This window comes from Myotis lucifugus, unplaced genomic scaffold (assembly GCF_000147115.1).
Source record: "Myotis lucifugus unplaced genomic scaffold, Myoluc2.0 scaffold_38, whole genome shotgun sequence".
NCBI classification, from domain to species: domain Eukaryota; kingdom Metazoa; phylum Chordata; class Mammalia; order Chiroptera; family Vespertilionidae; genus Myotis; species Myotis lucifugus.
This window is the reverse complement of record NW_005871086.1, coordinates 3,323,211-3,345,242: the sequence shown is the minus strand read 5'-3', so window position 1 is coordinate 3,345,242 and position 22,032 is coordinate 3,323,211.

Here is a 22,032-nt window from a genome sequence, read left to right as displayed (position 1 = left end):
GAGGCATCTTTTCATATGCCTTCTGCCATCTGTATATCTTCCTTAGGTGACTATTCAGATCCTTTATTATTTTTTAAATTGTTTGTTAATTGCTTGTTAAAGTTGTTTGTTTTCTTATTGTTGAATTTTGAGGATTTTTTATATTTTAGATACAGGTACTTTACCAGATATATGTTTTGTAAATATCTTCTATTCTATGGCTTGTCTTTTTACCCTCTTAACAGTGTCTTTCATGTGTTGTTAATGATATTGCCATTTTCTTTCCCCTCAAAGAGTAGCTTTAGCAATCTATAGATTCAACACAATTCCTATCAAAATACCAATAGCATATTTCACATATCTAGAACAAATAATCAAAAAATTTATATGGAACCACTAAAGACCCCAAATAGCCACAGTAATCTAGAGAAATAAGAACAAGTTGGAGAAATCATACTACTTATTATCAAACTATACTACAAGGCAATAGTAATCAAAACAGCATGGTACTGGCATAAAAAACAGACATGTAGATCAATAGAACACAATAGAGAGCCCAGAAATGAACCCATGCCTATGTGGTCAATTATTATCTGACAAAAGAGGCAAGAATAAACAATGGGGTAAATACAGTCTATTTAATAAATGGTGTTGGGAAAATTGGACAGATGTGTACAAGAATAAATTTAAAATAAAGACTTAAATGTAATTCTCAAAACCATAAAAATCCTAGAAGAAAGCACAGGCAGTGAAGTCTTGGGCATTTCTTTTAGCAATATTTTTTCTGATATATCTCCTTGGGCAAGGGAAACAAAAAAATAAATGGGACTACATAAAATTAGACAGTTTTTGCACAGCAAAGAAAACTGTCAACAACATGAAAAGACAAACCACTGAATAAGAGAACATATTGGCCAATGATACATCTGATAAGGGTTAACATTCAAAATTTATAAAGAACTTATACAACTCAACACCAAAAAAATAAACAATCCAATTAAAAATAGACAAAGGGCTGAGTAAACAATTCTCTAAAGAGGACATACAGCTTGCCAATAGACATATGAAAAGATGCTGAACATCACTAATAATCAGAGAAATGCAAATTAAAAACACAATGAGATATCACCTTACATCTGTCAGAATGGCTATCATTAATAAATCGACAAATAACAAGTGTTGGTAGGGTGTGGAGAAAAGGGAACCCTTGTGCACTATTGGTGGGAATGCATATTAGTGCAGCCACTGTGGGAAACAGTAGGGAGTTTCCTCAAAAAATAAAAATGTAGAACTGCCTTATGACTCAGCAATTCATTGTGGGTATATATCTTGAAAAAACATAAAACACTAATTCAAAAGAATATATGCACCCCTGTGTTTATTGCGACATTATTTACAACAGCCAAGCAATGGAAGCAACCCAAATGCCCATCAATAGATGAGTGGATGGAAAAGCAGTGGCACATATATACAATGGAATATTACTCAGCCATAAAAGAGAACAAAATCTTACCATTTGTGACAGTATGGATGGCCCATTATGCTAAGATAAATAAGTCAGAGAAAGATAAATACCATATTATTTCACTTATATGTGGAATCCAAAGAACAATATAAACAAGCAAACAAAATGGAAACAGACTCGTAGATACAGAGAACAGACTGATAGTAGCCAGAGGGGAAAGGGGTTGGGGGACTGGGTAAAAAAGGTGAAGGGATTGAGAAGTACAGATTGGTAGTCACAAAATAGTCATGGGATGTAAAGTACAGCATAGGGAATATATTCAATAATATTGTAATAACTATGTATGGTGCCAGTTGGGTACTGAAAATACTAGGGGGAACACTTTGTAAAGTATATGATTGTCTAACCATATGCTGTACACATGAAACTAGTATATAATAATATTGAATGCTAACTGTAATTTATTTTTTTAAAGTAGCGTTAGGATTGAAGCCTTCTGGTGGCAGACAAGATCAGTTGTTCAAATCAACCAGTGCTTTCTACTCCCCGCCCCCACACTTCCTATCCTGATAACCACTGGTCTAGATTCTCACTGCTCTGCCAAGCCCATTACACTTTGGAGCTTCCCCTTGTTGACCTAAGTAGGTTAAACTAATGGGGAGGCAGGTATACAGAAACCTGTGAGATTTGGTGCTTAGTCTGGCTCTCCTCATTATTAGCTGTGTAGCTTGAAAACACAGTGGTATTATTTCTCTGTACCTCAGTTACTTTGGATCTGATACTCTTTAATCTAATAGTTTGTGATATGTTATTCACAAGCAAAAGCTTTAGTGTCAAAGTATTTGATTAGTTTCACTGAGGTTCAAAGTTGGCTATTACAATTAGCTTTTAAAGCAGAAGCCTATCCCCACTTCTGTTCATTCATGGTGGTCATGTAGAGAGTCAATGTTAAAGTTGTAAATGGACCATTTCTAGAAAATACGTATAAGCAATTCCCAATGCCTCACTTAGCATATTAGGACTATGTGGACCCGTTTGCTCTTCTCTTAGTGCACTTACTATACTATAGGCTTTGAAATCTTTTCTAGACCTAAGGAGTCTCCTGTGGAAAATGCTTCCTAAGACAGAGAATCTACTCTCTGAAGTTTTCTTCTGACTTTTATCATGCCAACTAGAAAGGTTTAGAGCACCAAACCCAGTATTGTTTCATCTCCATTCCTCTAAGGGATATAGATATATTTTTTTATTTAGTTTGAATTTCAGTGAGAAAAGCCTAAAGTGGCTGTGAAAAAACTAGTAATGTACAGCCAAGTCTGATTTTTGCCTTGGTAAGATATTTCTAAATTATTTTATTTGCAAAGAGAAGCAAGTGAAAGATTTAAAGGAGGATAATGATGTGACTTGATCTCTTTTTTTTGAAGAGATTATTCTTGATGGTGTGTACAGAAGGGGCATTAGGGAGACAAGAGTGGAAATAGGAAAATGCGTGAAGGAGTGATTGTGACAGGCAAAGCTAGACAACAGTTTGGACTGAGTGGCAGCAGTGGAGTTGGAGAGAAGGAATCATAATTGAAATGTATTTGGAAGGTAGAGCTAATTAGACTTGCTGACAGATTGAATTTGATTGGGAAATAAGACAACTACTGTAGTGGTTTGCTCAAAACTGGTCCCAGTTTTTACACAGGTCATGCTGGTGGGGGATTATCTACTCTTTAAAATCTGGGATGAGAAGGTCCTGCCCAGGTAGCTCAGTTGGTTAGACCAGTGTCTTGATACCCCAAGGTTGTGGGTTCAGTCCCCAATCAGGGCACATAAAAGAAACAACCAATGAATCCATAAATAAGTGGAACAACAAATCAATGATTTTATGTCTCTCAAAATCAGGAAATCAATAAAAATTAAAAAATAATAAAATCAGGGGTTAGATTCACAAATCATGATGTTTCTTCTTAGCTCTAAAGTTCTAGGTGTCTGTGATTCTATGAAGTACTCCTGCAGAACAATTTTCCCCCAGGGAAGGAATAATGGCGATCTTGGTATGTTTTTCTGCCAGAGCCAGAGCAGAAACTTCAGAAGGCATCCTAAGAATAACAACCCATCCTTATAACATCTATGCAAAAGAGAGCTCTTTCTCAGTAGGGAAGATTTAGCTTCTAAAAAGGAAATAATTTTCTAACTCTTTGACTCTAGGAAATGGAAGCCTGTGAGTCCTCCCTTTTGAAAGGTCTTTGAAGAGCAGATTGGATATCCAGTCATCTGAAGGCTGCCCAGAATCAAAGGAAAGATTGACATGACCTCCTGAGGTCACTTTTGTGACTCTGGCGAATGGTTTGAGTTCTGTAGCAAAAGAAGTTGGTGAATACAAAATTTAATGAGTCTCTATTGTCATGACCCAAGATACAGGTGGCCTTGATGAGAATCCCTTAGAGAAGCATTCATCCTTGCAGATGTTAAATTCAGCTGCTCAGAAGCACCTGCCAAGAAACATTCTGTAATAACATGCCCATTTGTTAGTGTTCCTGTGTCCACACAGTTCTATTTCTCTTTAGAATCTGGTCTGCCCCTCCCCCACTTCTGCAATAGTTTTTTTCTCCTATTTGCTTTCCTTTCTGCAAACTGCACACATTAAGGGAAACATTTTGACTGTTGCCACCCATGAAGCCTGGAACCTACCCATGGGGAAATATCAAGAGGCTTTTCAAATCCTGTCAATGAGATCATCTCTACACAAAAAGAAGAACTGCTAAGTGTCAAGTATCACTTCATAATGCAACTCTGACTCCTTATTATTCAAGAATGCTAGGCCTTTCATCTGCTTTGCAAACCTGCTTTAGACTTGATTTAATCAGCTTTCTGAGCAGGGCAGGAAGTTATGGTATAAGAATGGGGGTAGGGGATAGTTTCTTACTAACTCTTGCATATACTCCTTATAAAATAAGTAGATCTTTCTTTCAGGGAATTTTAGCAAGGTTGATCTGAAAGCATACCCTTTTCTGTGATCCTCAATTTCCTTAGCAATTCTCAAGTAAAGCAGTTGGATTTCCTTGTCCAGTCTATGATAGAACCATCTTTCAGCAGCATTCACCATGTACCCTGACAGCCAAGATCATGTCATTAGTTGCTTTGGGTATACTTGTCTTCCTTATATCTTCCAAATGAAGCATGGGATTAGGGGAGATAGTGTTTTCAATATTTAATTATGAAAGTTTCTTAGAAGTTACTTGCAGTCACTTAACAGCAAAGAGAATAAGACTTATGCATCTAATAATAGCTAGTATTTATTTAGCATCATGTAATACCTCATTTAACAGCCTACTACCAGCCCTGTGTGGTTGAATAGATGAGGAAACAGAGGTTTGAAAACTTTAAGAGTTTTGTGCAGGCTCACATTGCTGGTAAGCATTAGAGATGGGTCTGCTACTACTGTGGATACCATAAGACAAAGACATGATGTTTACCTTCAAGATTCTCTTCTGCCATGTTCCCTCATAGACTCTTTAATCCAGTCATAAGATATCCAGAATGTCTGGGTCTCCCAGCTGGTATTGCTTCCACTGCTGCTGGCTCTGTGGAGGCCCTTTGTCTTGAGCTCCCAGAGGAAATGGCTGCCTCTCACTCCTGGTCTTCTGGGCTGGGCAGCACTAATGCCAGTGATACTTAACTGGGTGCAGAGGAAGAGAGCTTAGTATCTTCCAGTACCTCCACTGTCCAGGTCCCTACTACACCACTTAGCTCAGTTATAAGACTTTATATTCTTTAAAATCCTTCATTTATTTATTCAAAAATTGTTAAATGCCCAATTCATGCAGGATCCTGTTGCAGATACTGTGAGAGAACCAAGGGAATAAGGCCTTCAGCTAGGACATTCATATAGAGATGCCAGCAAATGGACAGCAGAGCTGTAGTTGAATTTGAGAAATAGATAAAGACTGTGAGGATAGTTCTGAGTCATACATATAATGAAGTTTACTGAATCTGAGTAAAGTAGCGTCATTTATTGGAAAGAGCCCAGAATTTGATAGCCTCATTTCTACCTCTTACTAGATGTTTGACCTTGGCAAGCTATGTAACATCAACTAAACCCAAGTCCTTATCTCTTCTTCTTATTATTATTATTATTACCGTTATAAACAACTGAGAAAAACAAAAAGGACTTTGACATGCTTTGCAATTTGCTATCAAAATTTCAGTTCTTATTTTTATTATTATTATTACTGTTATAAACAACTGAGAAAAACAAAGTAGGTGGGGCTGGATCCACAAAGAACCAACCCCCTGGTGATTGGCTGCCACTTTGGAGGTAGGCTTTAAAGTTCAAATTTGAGTTTGTAGACCTTTCTCTTTGGATAGATGTAATGGCAAAGATGGAAGAAACAGAGATAGTTAAGAACATATCAACATAAATGTTGATAAATAACATTTATGTTGATAAATAAATTATGTATGGGAAAAGGTTAAGTTGTTTAATCTCTATGAATCTTGGTTTCTCCCTTAACAAATGGAAGTAATTATATACATATGTTTATTTTGAGTGTTAAATGAGATTTAAAAATGCATACAAAACTTTTTAGCATAATCCTTGGCACAGCATAGCCAGGCAAGAAGTTAGCTCAATGACTATTGAGAAGCAGCCTAGTGTACTGGTTGGCAAGCCCCACCACTTGCTATGACCAGTTATTCAAGTTTTCTTCCCTCTATTCCCTCTTCTACATATAGATGGTTTATTATGACAGTGACTGACACACAATAAGCATGCAATAAATAGCATGTATTAATAAAAATAAGTTTATATAATGAGTTAGTAGTGGAGTTGAAACCCATGGTAGCTAAATATTTAGACAGATGGAACCAAATGGGAATTTCCCATATGTTTTTTTCCATTAGTCAAGACCAGTTGTCAAGACTGGTAGGATGGCCTGCCCGGCATGGCTCAGTGGATGAGTGTTGATCTATGAACCAGAAGATCATGGTTCAATTCCAGGTCAGGATACATGCCAGGGTTGTGGGCTCGATCCCTGATGTGGGGTGTGCAGGAAACAGCCTATCAATATTATCTCTCATCATTGATGATTCTCTCCCTTCCTCACTGAAATCAAGAAAAATATGTTTTTTAAAAAAGACTGATCAGATGTTAGGGCCTGTTTCTCACCATTCTGATATTCAACAGAGCTGGAGACAAAGGACCTAGAAAAGCCAGGTGGACATGGAATTGCCACAGGTGAACTATTTATAGGTAAAGAGGAGAAACACACGTAGAAGCAAAAGTTAGCTGGGTTTATTGCCCAAAATTATGTATGGAAAAGGAGAGATCAGCTCATTTTACTCACTTGAAAGAATATGGCCAAATAAAATATTAGCTTTATGGGCTTGTGGATCCATTAATTTCAGTAAGCATCACAGGCTGTCAAACAACAAAAGCTGTTAACGCGAAAGCAATAATTAGAATAATGGATTGTTATGGTAAATCACAGTTCATCAAAAATAATTTACAAACACTATTGTTGTGAGTTTATGTAAGGAGTCCTTCGTTGTATTTATTACATAAGAAGCACTAGGATCTTTCTGAGTGCTTACTATTAGCAAATCTAAGAATGTTTTTGTTAAAATCTGGGGATTTGGGGATTTCTGAAATTTAATTCTATGCAGCAGGCCACTGGAATTGACTGAATAAATGATAAAAGTATTAACACTCTGTAAACCCAATCTGCTTGTAAGAGGTGTCATTTTGGATTAGGTTATCAGCTCTAGTGCAGCCTTGACTGAAGGGAGATTCACTTTGGAAGTAAATTTAATAATAGCAACATATGCTTCCTTTGTAATACCATATGCCGATATCTGGATATCTGTGACTACCTCCCTCAACACTGGCAGAGCTCCCCTTGTACTCAACAAGACTAAGCTCCTGAGGTCCTGGGCTGAAGGCAGAGGTCAGGCGGGGCTGACCACAATACACGGATCAAGGTGACTTCAGAGGATCCTGAGAGTGAAGAGGAATTCAGAAGCTGGGCAGCCCTTCTGAAGAGGCTCCCAGGATAAGACCAAGAGATAGGATGGAGGCCAGGGACCTAGGCTCAGATCCAGGGAATGAAGGGCAAAGAGGTTCCCAGAGTTGCTGGGGTGAGGTATCAGACAAATCTTAGGCGATACTCATAAGCCTCCACTTAAGCTCTGACATCTGGAAAGCAAACATTTCTCCCAAGTCTTAAGGAAGTTGTTCAGCAGGACATGACTGAGGTTTGCTGTCCAGGGACCAACGCAGCATTAATGTCCCTCTAACTTGGCTTACAGTAAGCATCTAAGAAATGGTCAGCAGTAATAGTGTATAATGTGGAAAAGTAGGACTTCTGGGATCACAGTTCAGCAAAGTCATTGATTATTAGGTTATCTAGCCTGGGTGCTTCCTTGGAAAGAAGCAATTCCTGTGGCTCATGACTCATTCTCTGACTCTCCTGGAAGTGTCTCCAGTATGTGGAAGTGTGGTTTGCCATCCTCCCTCCTCTGTTCTGCCTGCCCTCTCCTATCTGTTCGCTGCCTCTGTCTTTGCTTTCTCACCATGTGCGCTGCTACTGGACATGGGTGGTGTTTGCAGCAAACAGAAGTCTAAACATTTGAAAGAGGGCCTAGTCCTCCCTTCTGCCACCTATCAGACCTAGATTATTTACACCCACTGGACTTCTCTAAAATTACTTCAGCTCTGTTCCTGAATGATCTGAGAAAGAGTTCCTAAAAACAACCAACCAAACAAAGAAAAATCCTGTCCCTTTAGGGATTTAATTGTCTTGGAATATTTAATTGCCATGTTGGACCAGAAAAAAGGTACAGCTGTGCAGATTGGAACATGACCTGTGGATCACTCTCATCCCCTAGTGACACAAGGACAGTTCATTCCATGTTGCCCTAATCTGTCAAGACCCCAAGACCCTCCTCTGTTTCAGAACTTCTCGGATATTCATCAACCTTCAAGTTTTAAAATCAGAATCTAGTTCTCCAAGCTAACCCATCCAGATTTCCAATTTGCTGCATCTTTGTCTTTTATGTTATTTTATCATGCCTATTTATTTAGTTATTTACTTTAAATCTTTATTGTTGAAAGTATTACATATATCCCCCATTGACCTCTTCTAGCTGCCCCTCCCCCAACCCCAGGCCTTCACCACCCACCACCCTATTGTCTGTGTTATGCATATATACATACAAGTTCTTTGGTTGATCTCTTCCCACACATCCACCCTCCCCACCTTCCCTCTGAGATTCCATAGTTTAAAATGAGCAATAAGCTTTATAAGTATGCTGAATTAATTCATTTATGAATAGTTTATTAAATGATATCTTTTTCCATTAATTTTTAATTACCATTTAAAAACAAACATACAGGGTATCCTCCCCCTCCTATCATCACCATTAAACCCGGTCATGCTTTGGGTCTTTTAGATGAGAAGTATTTTACGTGAGTGGCAAAATAGTATTGGACCAGATGGGGAAACTTTACTAGAAGGAGGACTATGTTCATGTTCAGGCTCTTTAAAAAAAATTATATTTATTGTTGAAAGAATTACAGATGTCCCCATCTCTTCCCCATTGACCCCCTCCTTCCCCCAGGCAGTATATGCATATTAGTTCAAGCTGTTTTTACAACAATACAGCCAGTAAGTGATGTTTGAAATTGCCAGGGGCAAAAGACTCCATGACTGCTGCTTACCTTAGCAACAGCACCGGAGGACTCTCTTCCCCTCTGCTTATTTCCTTCCATGTTGGCATATTCAAGCAATGGAAAGTATGGAATCAGGTTGGGGCTGAGTCCTGGCTGAGTGACATAGCCAATTTATTAATTTTCTCTGAGCCTTACTTTCCTCCTTGGTAAAATGAGGATAATAATGCCGGCTTGATGGACTTGTCTAGATTAACCACAGTGGATCAAGCTACTACACCCTTGGAAAGTGCTGGATGGGGTGCAAGTGTGGCCCTTGTGCTGGACACCTACCATTTGGGGCACCATTGCCCACCTGTGATCTCAGTCTCTAGCAGTAATAAGGGAAACATGCCCAGGGTTCGTCCCTTGGCAAAGTCTCTTGGCCTCTACTTGGCTTACGTGGAATTTGTTTGACAGTATGTCTAGCTGACCCATAAAAAGTAGTATTTAGAAAAGGCTGAAATGCATCAAATTCAGTCCTGTCTCCACAAATAAATGTTTTTGTTGTGCTAATATGAAAAGGTCTGCAGAAACATGGTGGCTTGACATGATTCAGCCCAGGATCTAGGAGCTGAGGTCTTTAATTCCTGCCTAAGTCTGGTAGTCAGAGTTTTGACTGAGTCTCTCCTTAATGCCTATTGAAACAAGGGTAACAGTAAAATAAAAAGGGGGGGGGGAGGAACCAGAATTGTTTTAACTTAAATTTAACAATTTGTTAAATTTTGTTTCTCTCGCAGTTCCTAACCCCTTTGCAGTAATTAAGCGAGTGTGGGTGAGGCCCGCTCAAAACCCTTTGACCAAAAAAATGAAGCGCTGCCTCCTCCCGAGGGAAGATGACTGTTCTACCAAAGAGGAGCGAGAGTCCTAGCTCACAGGGCTGAGCACTGAACTCTGTGCCAGGTGCTACTCTCAGCACTTTCAGGACCGTAGACTATTAGAAGTTCTAGTCTAAGCACTATTTTAAGTGCTTAGAGTATTTGAAGGACTTTTCAGTTTTTCCCAGAGCCACCCTAGAAGGTAGGTACTCTTTACTTCCCAAATTTATGCTGATCTCCTTTTACCACGTCCACAGTTACACCCCAGTCCAGGTCACCGTCACCTCTTGCTTGGGTACTACATTAGTCTTACAACTATTGCTTCTATTGTTACCCACTTCCATCTCTTCTACACATAGCAGCCAGCATGATGCTTTTAAACCATAAACCAGATCAGATCAAAATTTTTTCTTCTCTTTAAACAAAGGAACAGCAACAACAACGAAACAGAAGCCTCAATTCATTTCCCAACATACTTCATTTCAAATCCCTTGGACAGTCTTCAGAGCCTCTGCAGGATCAGGTCTTTACTGTCCCACTCACAACTTTGCTCTCTTGGCTTCAGCCATAGTGGTTTCTCCCCTGACACGGTTCTGCCTCAAGGCCTTTGTACTTTCTGTTCCCAGTGCTTGGGATGTGATGCTCTCTCCCCACAACTTCCTCTGCTCTCCTCTCCGCCTATTTCTTCCTCTTTCCCTCTCTCTCTCTTTCCCTCTTCATTGAAGTCTGTATTCAAATGTAGGCTCTTCAGAGAGGCCTTCTCTCAGCTTCCATCAAAATCTGCATCTCTGTCACTCTATCCCTTACCCTACTTTATATATGGCATTTATCACTATGAATCTATGTTTGTGCATTGATTATCTGTCTTCCCTCCTTAAAAAGTAAGCTTCAAGCCTCTTTATAGATTAGGTTTCTCTCTACTAGAATTTTATATAAATGGAACCTTGCAGTATTTACTCTTTTGTGTCTGGCTTCTTTTCTAAGCATTAAAGATATATCCTATATAATAAAAAGCTAATATGCAAATTATTCCCTCGACTGGGAGTTCTACCAGGAGTTCAACTGGGGGTGGGGCCGGCCAACTGCCCCGGCCCCTCCCATCAGCAGGCCCTGCCCCTGATCAGCCCCCCCAACCCCGATCGGGGTGAGCCGGCTGGACCCCACCGGTGCACGAATTCATGCACTGGGCCTCTAGCATTTAATATATAGATTGAATACATAGACTTACCTTTGTTATTACCGTAGTTTGTTCCTTCTTTTTTTTTAGAGAGAGGAGGAAGGGAGAGAAAGAAACATCAACGTGAGAGCAAAACATCAATCAACTGCCTCCTGCATGCCCCCTACAGGGGATCGACCTCACAACCTGGGCATGTGCCCTGACGGAATCAAACTGGCAACCTTTCGGTCCTCAACACAATGTCCAACCAACTAAGCCACACTGGCCAGGGCAGTTTGTTCCTTTTTATTGCTGAGTAATATTGCATTCTGTGGATGCACCACAGTTTATCAGTTTACCGGCTGACAGATATCTAGGCTGTTTTCAGTCTTTGGTTTTGATAAATAAATCTGTTATGAACATTTATGTACAAGTCTTCATGAGGATATTACTTTCACTTCTCTCTAGTAAATACTAGGGATGACTTAACAGATATTGAAAGAGTAGAACAAATGGGGAATTGGAGCCTTAGAGAGCTGAAATTATCTTCCCAAGTGCACACAGCCTATAAGTGGTGGGCCCAGGGTTTGCACCTGGCTGGTTTGGCTCCAAAGTGCCTGAGATTTGGATCTTTCCTTGAAGGTTGCTGTAGCCCAAGCAGCTAAGGCATCTCACCCATGCCTCAGAGTGACTCTCTGCACTTGGTCTGAACAGTAGACTGGGGTTGATGGGAGGTTGTTTACCTACTTTCCTCCTCTCATTCCTTCTTTCTCTACTCCCCTTCCTGCTCTCCTTCTCCCTTAGCTTTATCCTCTGAGCACAGAGCAGTCATATTGAGGGAAAAGCTGCAGCAGCAGCTCTTGTTCTAATGGGAGTATGTGGCATGTTCCTCACTAGCTGGAGGCCTCTCAGCTGTATACCATGGGGCCGAGTTGCTGGTGGGCCTGCGTGCAAGTCATCAGCTGGGCTGCATGGCTTTGCTGCTCCTGCACCTTCCATGTGTATGGTGAGAAACAGACAGTAGGTCTGAGTTCTCCCATTGGGTAAAGATGCCTTTGTCTTCCTCACCCGGGGATCTCCACTGGGTGCTGCTGAACATGTGACAGAAGTATTACAAAGGATAGACCCCTCAGCCATCTGCAGCTGAATTGGAAGGACGGCGAGCAAATATACACTAGTGCAGTGTTTGCAGAAACATTAGAGGAATAAAACTCCCTGTCCTCGCATGGCTTTCTGCAGCCTAGCAGTGTGGGGATTGCATGCTGGTATCAATAGGTGTGACTTCACAGAGGAGGGTGAGGAATTCTGTATTACACCTTTTAAAGAGCAGCCAGAGCAGAGGAAACTAAAATAAACTGCCCATTTTTTAATTGGATTTTTTGGTGGTGGTTGCAGGAGGGGTGGGTTGGTTCAAGGTGGAAGAGGGCATAAAGGGGATAAATGGTGATGGAAAAAATAAAATAATAAAAACAAAATAATAAACTAGAATAGACTGCTAGGTGAGCAAGTGCCCAAGTCTCAGGCGGCATCATAAGTGTAAAATATTGGCTAAATAAGCAGCAGAACACTTGCTTCACAGCTCTTCGGCCTCGAGGAGCCCTTTTATTTTATGGTTTTCCCCTCTGGAGTAGGAGCAGTTGGCCAGTATAAGAGCCAATGGTCCCAGTTCCTAGTGTGAGAGGAATAACCTGGTGGTGTGTTAAAAACTCAGACCCCCAGAACATACTCCCAGTGAGTTGGAGCTACTCAGTCTGGATCGGGACCCAGGAATCAGCATTTTGGCAATCCCCAGATGATTTGGATGCTTGTTGTCAGGGGAGTGTACTTAAGGAAACAGTGATCTAAGCCCGGCATCTACCTCTGTGAGCCGGGTTCAGTGGAAAACCCTTGAAAGTAACTGACTGGAGGCAGAACAGTGACTTGGCTGAGCCACCCAGCTACTGACCATCTATCTGCCTGGCCACTGGCCGAGCCTGACCCTCTTCAGGATGTCTCGATGGAATCCCAGGAGAGGTGAAGCTGACAGGGTTAATGCTGGGTTATTTATAGCACATCACTCCTGCCTCATGCAGTGTGTCACCTCTTATTTTTTTGTACCAAAGGCTCTGCAGCTCTTGTAAATAACTCCCTGTTGGCTTGTGTTACTGCATTTATTGTTTGGTATTTTTGTCTTCTGTTCTCTTTTGCTTCGCTGTGTTCCAAAATGAACAGCCTGATGTTTCTCCCTCTCCTCTACATCACAGGGGTGTTGGGAGAATTAAATTAGATAATGCATGTAAACCCTGTAGATGTACTACATAATCACTCAATAAATATTAGTTGTCATCACTGTCATCATTATCAGCATGTTATGAATATAAGCTTGTACATTTGTATAAATACATATATATCTTTCAACCTCCTGTTCAAAGGCCTTTTATGGATCCCAGCTTTCTACTTAATAGGACTCAACTCCTAGCCTGGCAGCCAAGGCTGACCTGACTTCCTTGTCACTCTTAGCTTCATCTTTCACCCACATAGTGCTTTGAGTGAGCTGAATGGCTCAGTGTTCCTTTCCATGCTTGTCTGTGTATCTTCTCACACTAGACTACATGCTTAGCAAGCCCCTCCCTGAAGCATCACACACCATGACCAGCTTCAGTGCCCACGATAAAGCACTACAGTCACCTCTCCCCCAAGTTTCCCCAGCCTTCCTGGACAGTATTAATAGTTCCCTCCTCTGGATTCTCAAGGGGTTACCTGTATAATTTATCTGACCTACCTTATGCCACCTACACTATCTACCTAGTGATGGAATCAGTTGGACTTGGGTCTTTTCTTCCCTATTAGAGAGTAAGGGTAGTGGCTTTAGGATATATTTAGTGAATTACATACTTCTTTGTATCCTCACCCTGTCCTGCCTGTCCCTTTCCCAACACAGTGACCGCATATGGTGGCATCTCCATGCCCACTGGTTGGATGTATAAATAAAAAATATAATGACCATCACGAGGTGCCAGGCATGTCAGTCAGCCTTAGAGAAGGCAGGCAGCTTACGTAGCTCCTGCCCTCCTCTTCCACCTCTCTTCCTCTTCACAGCGAGGCTTACTCAGCCAGCGTGGCCTTGGCTCCAAATTCTCTTGTCCTCCTTCCCTCATTCCAATTAAAACGTCTTGGTTCTGTGGTATTATTGGCTCGCTTACATTTGATGACTGATTTTTGTGAGTATGCTAAAGGTTGTTAATGGCTCAGGAGCTGTCTCTTACATTTTAACTGGTAAAAATTTCTTTCTTTTTGTTCACCCGAGGATATTTTTTTCATTGATTTTTTAGAGAGAGTTTAAGGGAGGGAGGAGAAGAGAGAGAGAGAGGAACATCAATGTTAGAGAGATACCATAAATTGGTTGCCTCCTGCACATGCCCGGACTGGGGCCACGGGTTCAACCTGCAACCCAGGTATGTGCCCTTGATAGGGAATCGAACCTGCAATCATTCAATGTGCAATCCAACACAATGACTATTGAGCAATACTGGCCAGGGCTTCTGGTACAAATTTCTAATGCTTAGTTTTGGGATGCAAGGGATCCTTTGGCCAGTGGATTCTGGCTTGTGGCATGCGGCCTCCTGGGGTATGGTAGGAGTTAACTACAGTAAGTTTTCAAATTCACATGTGTACCATATTAAGAAGTATGTGTTGGCTAAAAGAAATACTCTCTCTTAAGATATTTGTCCTGGAATTGTTTTCAAATATATCTTGGTATTACTGTGATGAGTAAAATGAAATTATTTAAAGGGATTACCTAATGTAGTACATCCTTTCTGTCGATTTGTATTTTCTCAATAATAGGATGTCAGCTTAAAAATGACCCTTATGAGTTGAGTCCAAGAAATTTTTGTCAAGGTGGTTATCACACTTAAAACTTGCTGTGTATGTAGACCAGTGATGGCGAACCTTTTGAGCTCGGCGTGTCAGCATTTTGAAAAACCCTAACTTAACTCTGGTGCCGTGTCACATATAGAATTTTTTTGATATTTGCAACCATAGTAAAACAAAGACTTATATTTTTGTTATTTATTTTATATATTTAAATGCCATTTAACAAAGAAAAATCAACCAAAAAAATGAGTTCACGTGTCATAGGTTCGCCATCACTGATCTAGACCATGCTGTCTATTGCGGTAAGCCACCAGCCACATGTGGCTAGTGAGCATTTGAAATGTGGCTGGTGCAACTGAGGAATGAAATTTTAAATTTTGTTTGATTTTAATTAATTTAAATGTAATAACTGATGCTGGATCCAGCTATTGGAAACCTTTTAAAGTATGTTTGGAACAACTTGGATATAAGAATCTACTTACTACACATGGCCCAAATGAAGAATAATTGGGCTGATCTGTAGAAAATACGGGAGATGAATTTTAGTCCATCAGAAGGAAGCATTTTCTAACAGCTCAGATAGAATGGAGCATCCCAGAGGAAGACAAAACTCCCTGTCTCTAAAGGAATGCAAGGGTGCCTGGATGGCATTTGATATACCTGATATAAGAGAGGCTATGCTAGCACTTGAGCATTGGACTCATTCATTCATTTAAATGCTACTGAAGACATTGCAGTTGATTTAAGAACTGTGAAAGATACATAATAAAACATTACTTTTATTTTCATAAGTAAATTATTTTCAATAGCCAGAGGCTATGATACCTCCTAGTGGTTATATCATTAGAATATATGCCGTTTATTGCCAGATGTTAAATTCTGTCACATTGCGTTTCTGAAAAATGTTCAGAAAGTATAAAGAAAATAAATAACCAGGACATAGCTATAGAGACCTCGTCTTTTTCTCCTATGAATTCTCCCTTTTCTCATTCTCTTTTTTTTCCTACCTCCCTGCTCCTGCTGTTTTCCTACTAGATATTCTTTTTCGTGACTCTATTGTCATTTTCAGAGTTCTTAGACACAGCTTATTTAATTTGTTTTTATTAGTTAATTAATTTATTTATTTTGGCCTCAAAGATTAAACAAATTAAGTTAAAGGTCTACAACATAATGATTTGAAAAAGTATGTATTATTAAATGATTACCACAATATGGTCAGTTAACACCTCCATTCCCTTTCATAATTACCACTAGAGGCCCAGTGCACGAAATCTGTGCACTTGGAGGGGGGGGGTGTCCTCAGCCCAGATTGTGAGAGGACACAGCCAGGCCGAGGGACCCCACCAGTGCATGATCAGGGCCGGGGAGGGATGTGGGAGGTTGGTCAGCTGGGGAGGGACCATGGGAGGGCTCCAGGATGTGTCCGGCCCATCTTGCTCAGTCCTAATCAGCTGGACCCCAGCAGCAAGCTAACCTACCAGTCGGAGCATCTGCCCCTTGGTGGTCAGTGCACATCATAGCAAGCAGTTGAGCAGCCTTAGTATATCATTAGCATATTACGTTTTGATTAGTTGAATGGCTGATAGGACAACCAGACACTTAGCATATTAGGTTATAATATAGGACTAGAAGCCCGGTGCATGAAATTTGTGCATAGCAGGGGGGTCCCCTCAGCCCAGCCTGCACCCTCTCCAATCCGGGACATCCCTCTCACTATCCGGGACCACTGGCTCCTAATTGCTCACCTGCCTGCCTGGTTGCCCCTAATTGCCCCCTGCCCCCCCTCCTGCCAGCCTGATCACCCCTCACTGCCTCTGCGTGCCAGCCTGATCACTCCTAACTGTCCTCCCTGCTGGCCTGGTTGCCCCCAACTGTCCCCCCTCTCCCACCAGCCTGGTCGCCCCACACAGCCTGCTTGTTCAGTTGTTTGGTTGTCCCTCACTAACCCCCCTGCCGGCCTGGTCGTAGGCAGCCATCTTGTGAGGGTGTGAGGGTCAATTTGCATATTACCTCTATATTATATAGGATTGTGTGTGTGTGTGTGTGTGTGTGTTGATAACATTTAAGATCTACTCTCTTAACAACTATCTATAATAATAAAAGTGTAATATGCTAATTAGACCGGACATCCTTCCAGACAACCTTCCAGATGAAGCTGGGGCTACAAGGGAAGCCTGGGTCCTGGGTTCCTGCTGGTGGCTGGAAGGAAGCCCAGGTCCCAGGTGCCTGCCGGTGGCCGGAGGGAACCCCGGGTCTCAGGTGCCGAAGGGAAGCCAGTGCCGGCAGCCGGGGGAAGTAAGGCCTATTCTTGCATGAATTTCATGCATCAGGCCTCTAGTCAGGTATAAAATATTATACTGTTAACTACAGTCACTATGCTATATATTAGATCCCCAGGACTTATTCATCTTATGCATAGCTGGAAGTTTGTATCCTTTGACCAACATCTTCCCATTATTCCCATCCATAAGCCCCTGGTAACCACCATTCTACTCTCTGTTTCTGAGTTTAGATCCCACAGATAAAAAAGAAAATACAGTATTTGTTTTCTTTGTCTGACTTTAGCATAATGCCTTCAAAGTCCATTCTGTTGTCACAAAAGGCAGGATTTTCTTCTTTTTTTATGGCTAAATAACATTTCATTATATGTATATTATATATATTATACATATCTCACATTTTTAATCCATTGATCTGCTGGTGGACACTTAGGTTATTTCCATGTCTTGGCTATTGTAAATAATGCTGAAATGGGCATGAAGATGTCTCAAGATAGTGATATTATTTCCTTCAGATAAATACACAGAAGTGGGATTTCTGGACCACATGGTAGTTCTATTTTTAATTTTTTGAGGAACCTCTATACTGTTTTCTATAGTGGCTATACCAATTTACATCACCACCAGCAGTGCACAAGTGTTTTCTTTTCTCTGCAACGTTACCAGCATTTGTTATTCCTTGCCTTTTTTATAATTGCCATTTTAATAGGTGTGAGGTTATATCTCGTTATGGTTTTGATTTGCATTTCCCCGATGATTAGTGATGTTGGTCATCTTTTCATGTGCCTGTTGGCCATTTGCATGTCTTCTTAGGAAAAATGTGTATTCATATCCTCTTCCTATGTTTTAATTGGATTGTTTGTTTGTTTTTGCTATTGATAGATAGTTTGAAATATTTTCTCCCATTCCATAGTTTGCCTTTTTATTTTGCTGACTGTTACTTTTGCTGTGCAGAAGCTTTTTAGTTTGATGTAATCCCACTTATTGATTTTTGTGTTGGTTGATTGAGCTTTGATGTCACATCCAAAAAATCATTGCCAAGACTTGTCAAGGAGCTTTTCCCCTATGTTTTCTTCTAGCAGTTTTATGGTTTCAGAACTAGCATTTGAGTCTTTAATGCATTGCTAGTTAATTCTTGTGAGTGCTATAAATAGGGGTCTAGTTTCATTTTTTTGCATGTGAATATCCAGTTTTTTCCTGCACCATTTATTGACAAGACTACCCTTTCCCCATTGAATGTTCTTGGCTCACTTATCAAATACTATTTGATCTTATATGCATGGATTTTTTTCTGGGCTTTCAGTTCTGTTCCATTGATTTATGTGTCTGTTTTTTTTAATGCCAAAACCACACTGTTTGGGTTACTATAGCTTTGTAGTATGATTTGAAATCAAGAATTAATGCTTCCAGCTTTGTTTTCCTTTTCCAGGATTGCTGTGGATATCTGGAGTCTTTTGTGGTTCCATACAAATTTTAGGATTATTTTTTCTATTTCTGTGAAAAATGCCACTGTAATTTTTATAGGGATTGCATTGAATCTCTGGATTGTTTTAGGTATTATAAACATTTTTAACAATATTAATTCTTTTGATTCATAAACATTGATGCCTTTCCATTAGCTTGTATCTTCTTTACTTTCTTTCATCAATGTCTTACAGTTTTCAGTGTACAGATCTTTTACCTCTTTGGTTAAATTTATGTTTAAGTATTTTGTTGTTTTTAATGCTATTGTGTATGCAATTGTTTTATTTACTTTTTATTCAGGTAACATGTGGTTCAGGGTGCAGACTTTTTCTTGTGGGTCCTTGTCCAATGAAGTGGAAGAATAAATTCATGGACTAACAGATCTCTTAATAAAAATGTGGACTTTTATTAGAAGCATATACAAGCTCCATCTGGGCAGGGGTGTCCCAGAGGGGAACCCCTGCGGAGGGGCCCCAAAATAGGAAAAGCCTGCTCTCTCTCTCTTTAATGGGAAAAAAAAATCAATCTAAAAAAAAATCTGAAATCTGTATGTCTCTGCTTTATAAAGACTGCAGTTCTTTTTCTGAACCTGACCCTTTCTAATTGGACTCCTCCTTAATTTAGGACCCCTGTGCTTTCCTCACTGGTCACTCTGCTACATGGTATTAGTTTCAAAGCTCAAAGCACAGTCGTGCCCCCCACCTCCTCTCCCCCTTATTTTGCAACATTATCCATCTTATCTACTCATATTGGAGTTGCTTTTGATCTCCCTTATGGCTCTCAGCTGCTCAGGTCAGGGCTGCTTTTGATCTACCTATGGCTGTTTTAATTGCTCAGGCCAGAAATGCCTCATCCTCCCTGTACCCCTCCCCTTCCTGTCTGCCTAATTAAGCTAGCTAGCTAACCCTTATCAGTTTGTTGTTAGTGTATAGAAGCATCTAAATTTTTATATTGATTTTGTATCCTGTAATTTTACTGAATTCATTTATTAGTTTTAACAATTTGCTGATGGAGTCTTTAGAATTTTCTAAATGTAAGATTATATTAGCTGCAAACAGAGACAATTTTACTTCTTTTATGAGTTGGATGTCTTATATTTATTTTCCTTACCTAATTTCTCTGGCTAGGGCTTCCAGCCCTATGTTGAATAGGAGTTGTGAGAGTTGACACGTTTGTCTTGTTCATGATTTAGCAGGAAAACTTTCAAACTTTCACCATTGAGTATGATATTAGCTGTAAGTTTATTGTATGTAGTACATGCCTTCTTTTTGTTCAGAATGTTTATCAAGAAAAGATGTTGAATTTTATCAGATGCTTTTTTAAATCTATTGAGATCATATGATTTTTATTCTACTAAAGTGCTATATCACATTTATTGATTTGTGTATATTGAGCCATTCTTGTATTCAAGGGATAAATCCCAGTTGATTATGGTGTATAATCCATTTAATTCAATTGAACTTAGTTTGATAGAATTTTGTTGAGAGTTTTTTCATCTTATTCATCAGGGATATTGGCCTAGAGAGTTTTCTTATGGTGTCCTTATCTGGCTTTGGTGTCAAGGTAATGCTGGCTTCAAAAAAAATGAGTGCAGGAGTGTTTTCTTTCTTGTCATTTTCAAAAGAGTTTGCTGGAGGGCAAGTTTTGTGCCTGAGGCCAAAAGGTGGGCAGGCATGCTGCCTGGGTCCCTGGGGAAAGTTCTAGACTCTAGAATCTAGAGTCTGGTGTCACTGCGGCAGACCTGGCATTTTAATCTTCAGTGATGAGCCTGGGACATGGGTCTTCACGAGTAGACCGGATCTTGGGTCCAAGGGGTCCAGACAGGTACTGGGAACCACTGGGGGTGGCCTTGGCATCCTAAGTCTGTGGGGACCAATCTGGAACTGGGACATGCTGGGAGCCTGGTTTCATGGGAGCTTAGGTTCAAGGGTGGCCAGGCAGGGGCTTGGCTTCTGAGTGGTCAACTTGGCACTGGGCCCAGTTTGAGCCTGGATTAGTGGGTACTCACCTGGAGACTAGGTTCCCAGGAGCTGATGGTTAGCCTCAGGCTTAGGAGGCACCTGGATCGTGGGACCTGGCCAGTACTGGGATGTGCAGGGACGTGGGTTTGAGAGAGCACTGTGGGAGCCCCTTTAGGTGGCAGGAGTTGGCCTGCTGCAGGGGAGCACTGGTGCTGGGTCTGCAGTAAAATTGGGAGCCCATCTCATGCTCCTTCTGCAGGGAAGGAGCATGAGATGTCTTGCTGCTAGGCAGGGTGTACTGACAGGGGTAATGTGAGCCTACTTCTCCTACCTTCCTCAATCCATTCTTTCTCATTTTTTCACTTCCTCCAGGGGCTATAATTCCTCACCCAGATTTCTTAGCTTTTGTGAAGGTCTTTTCATACATGAATAGTTGTTTAAATTGATATGTCTGGGAGGGGACAGGTGCTACAGATTTCTGTACTGCCATTTTTCTGACGTCTTCTCCGTTTTTTTAACTTAAATGTTGGGAAGTCTTATTGAATTAATGAAAAGGTCTGAACTATAGGACACTCCGTATACAGAGCTGTTCCAGCTATAAGAACACATCACAGAGTAATCCTGTGGCGAGAGGAAAGAGAAACGAGGCCCTAGAATTCCACCATTGCTAATGAGCACAGTTGTTGGTTGGATACTAAGGTTGCCAGGAAAGGGATTTGTTCTTAAGAAGTTAAACAATGCTGTACACTGTGACTCAAAAACAAAACAGCTAAGCTCTTTCTTCAGACATACATACAGCCTTATTATTTCTGAACTGCTTCCTGTACTCCTAAAACTACACCCAGGAGCAGAGTTGGTTGATCCGGTGACAACACATTCCCCTAAGTTTCCCAGACACTGTATGTTGCAAGGAACCCAGGAGACCTCCCCGTCCAGCCTCACATTTTGCAGATGTGAACATCGAGGCCCACCGAGAAAACCGACTTAAAAAAAGTTGTGTGGCTTCTCTGCTGCAAATGATCTTTTACATGAAAGTTGTCCTTCTCCTCACTCATGTGACGCACATTTTTCCATACAGAAAGAATATAGGTATTATGAGCAGTGTAGGCACGAAAGGGCAACGAAGGTTTCAACTGAACTCTAGTTTTATTTATATCTCACTCTTCTGCCAATAAATCGCAGAAACCCTTTAACTTTCCGCAGTCTGCTTAATCATCCCCTCTGGAGAAACCTGCCTAGCAACCAAGTCACAAAAGTAAATCACAGAAAGATGTAAGGGCCCGGTGCAGGGAACCAGCGAACCCCTGCTGAGCTTGAATGACCTCGGCTCATCCAGATCTAGAAGTCGGACTAGATTCTGGGTCATGG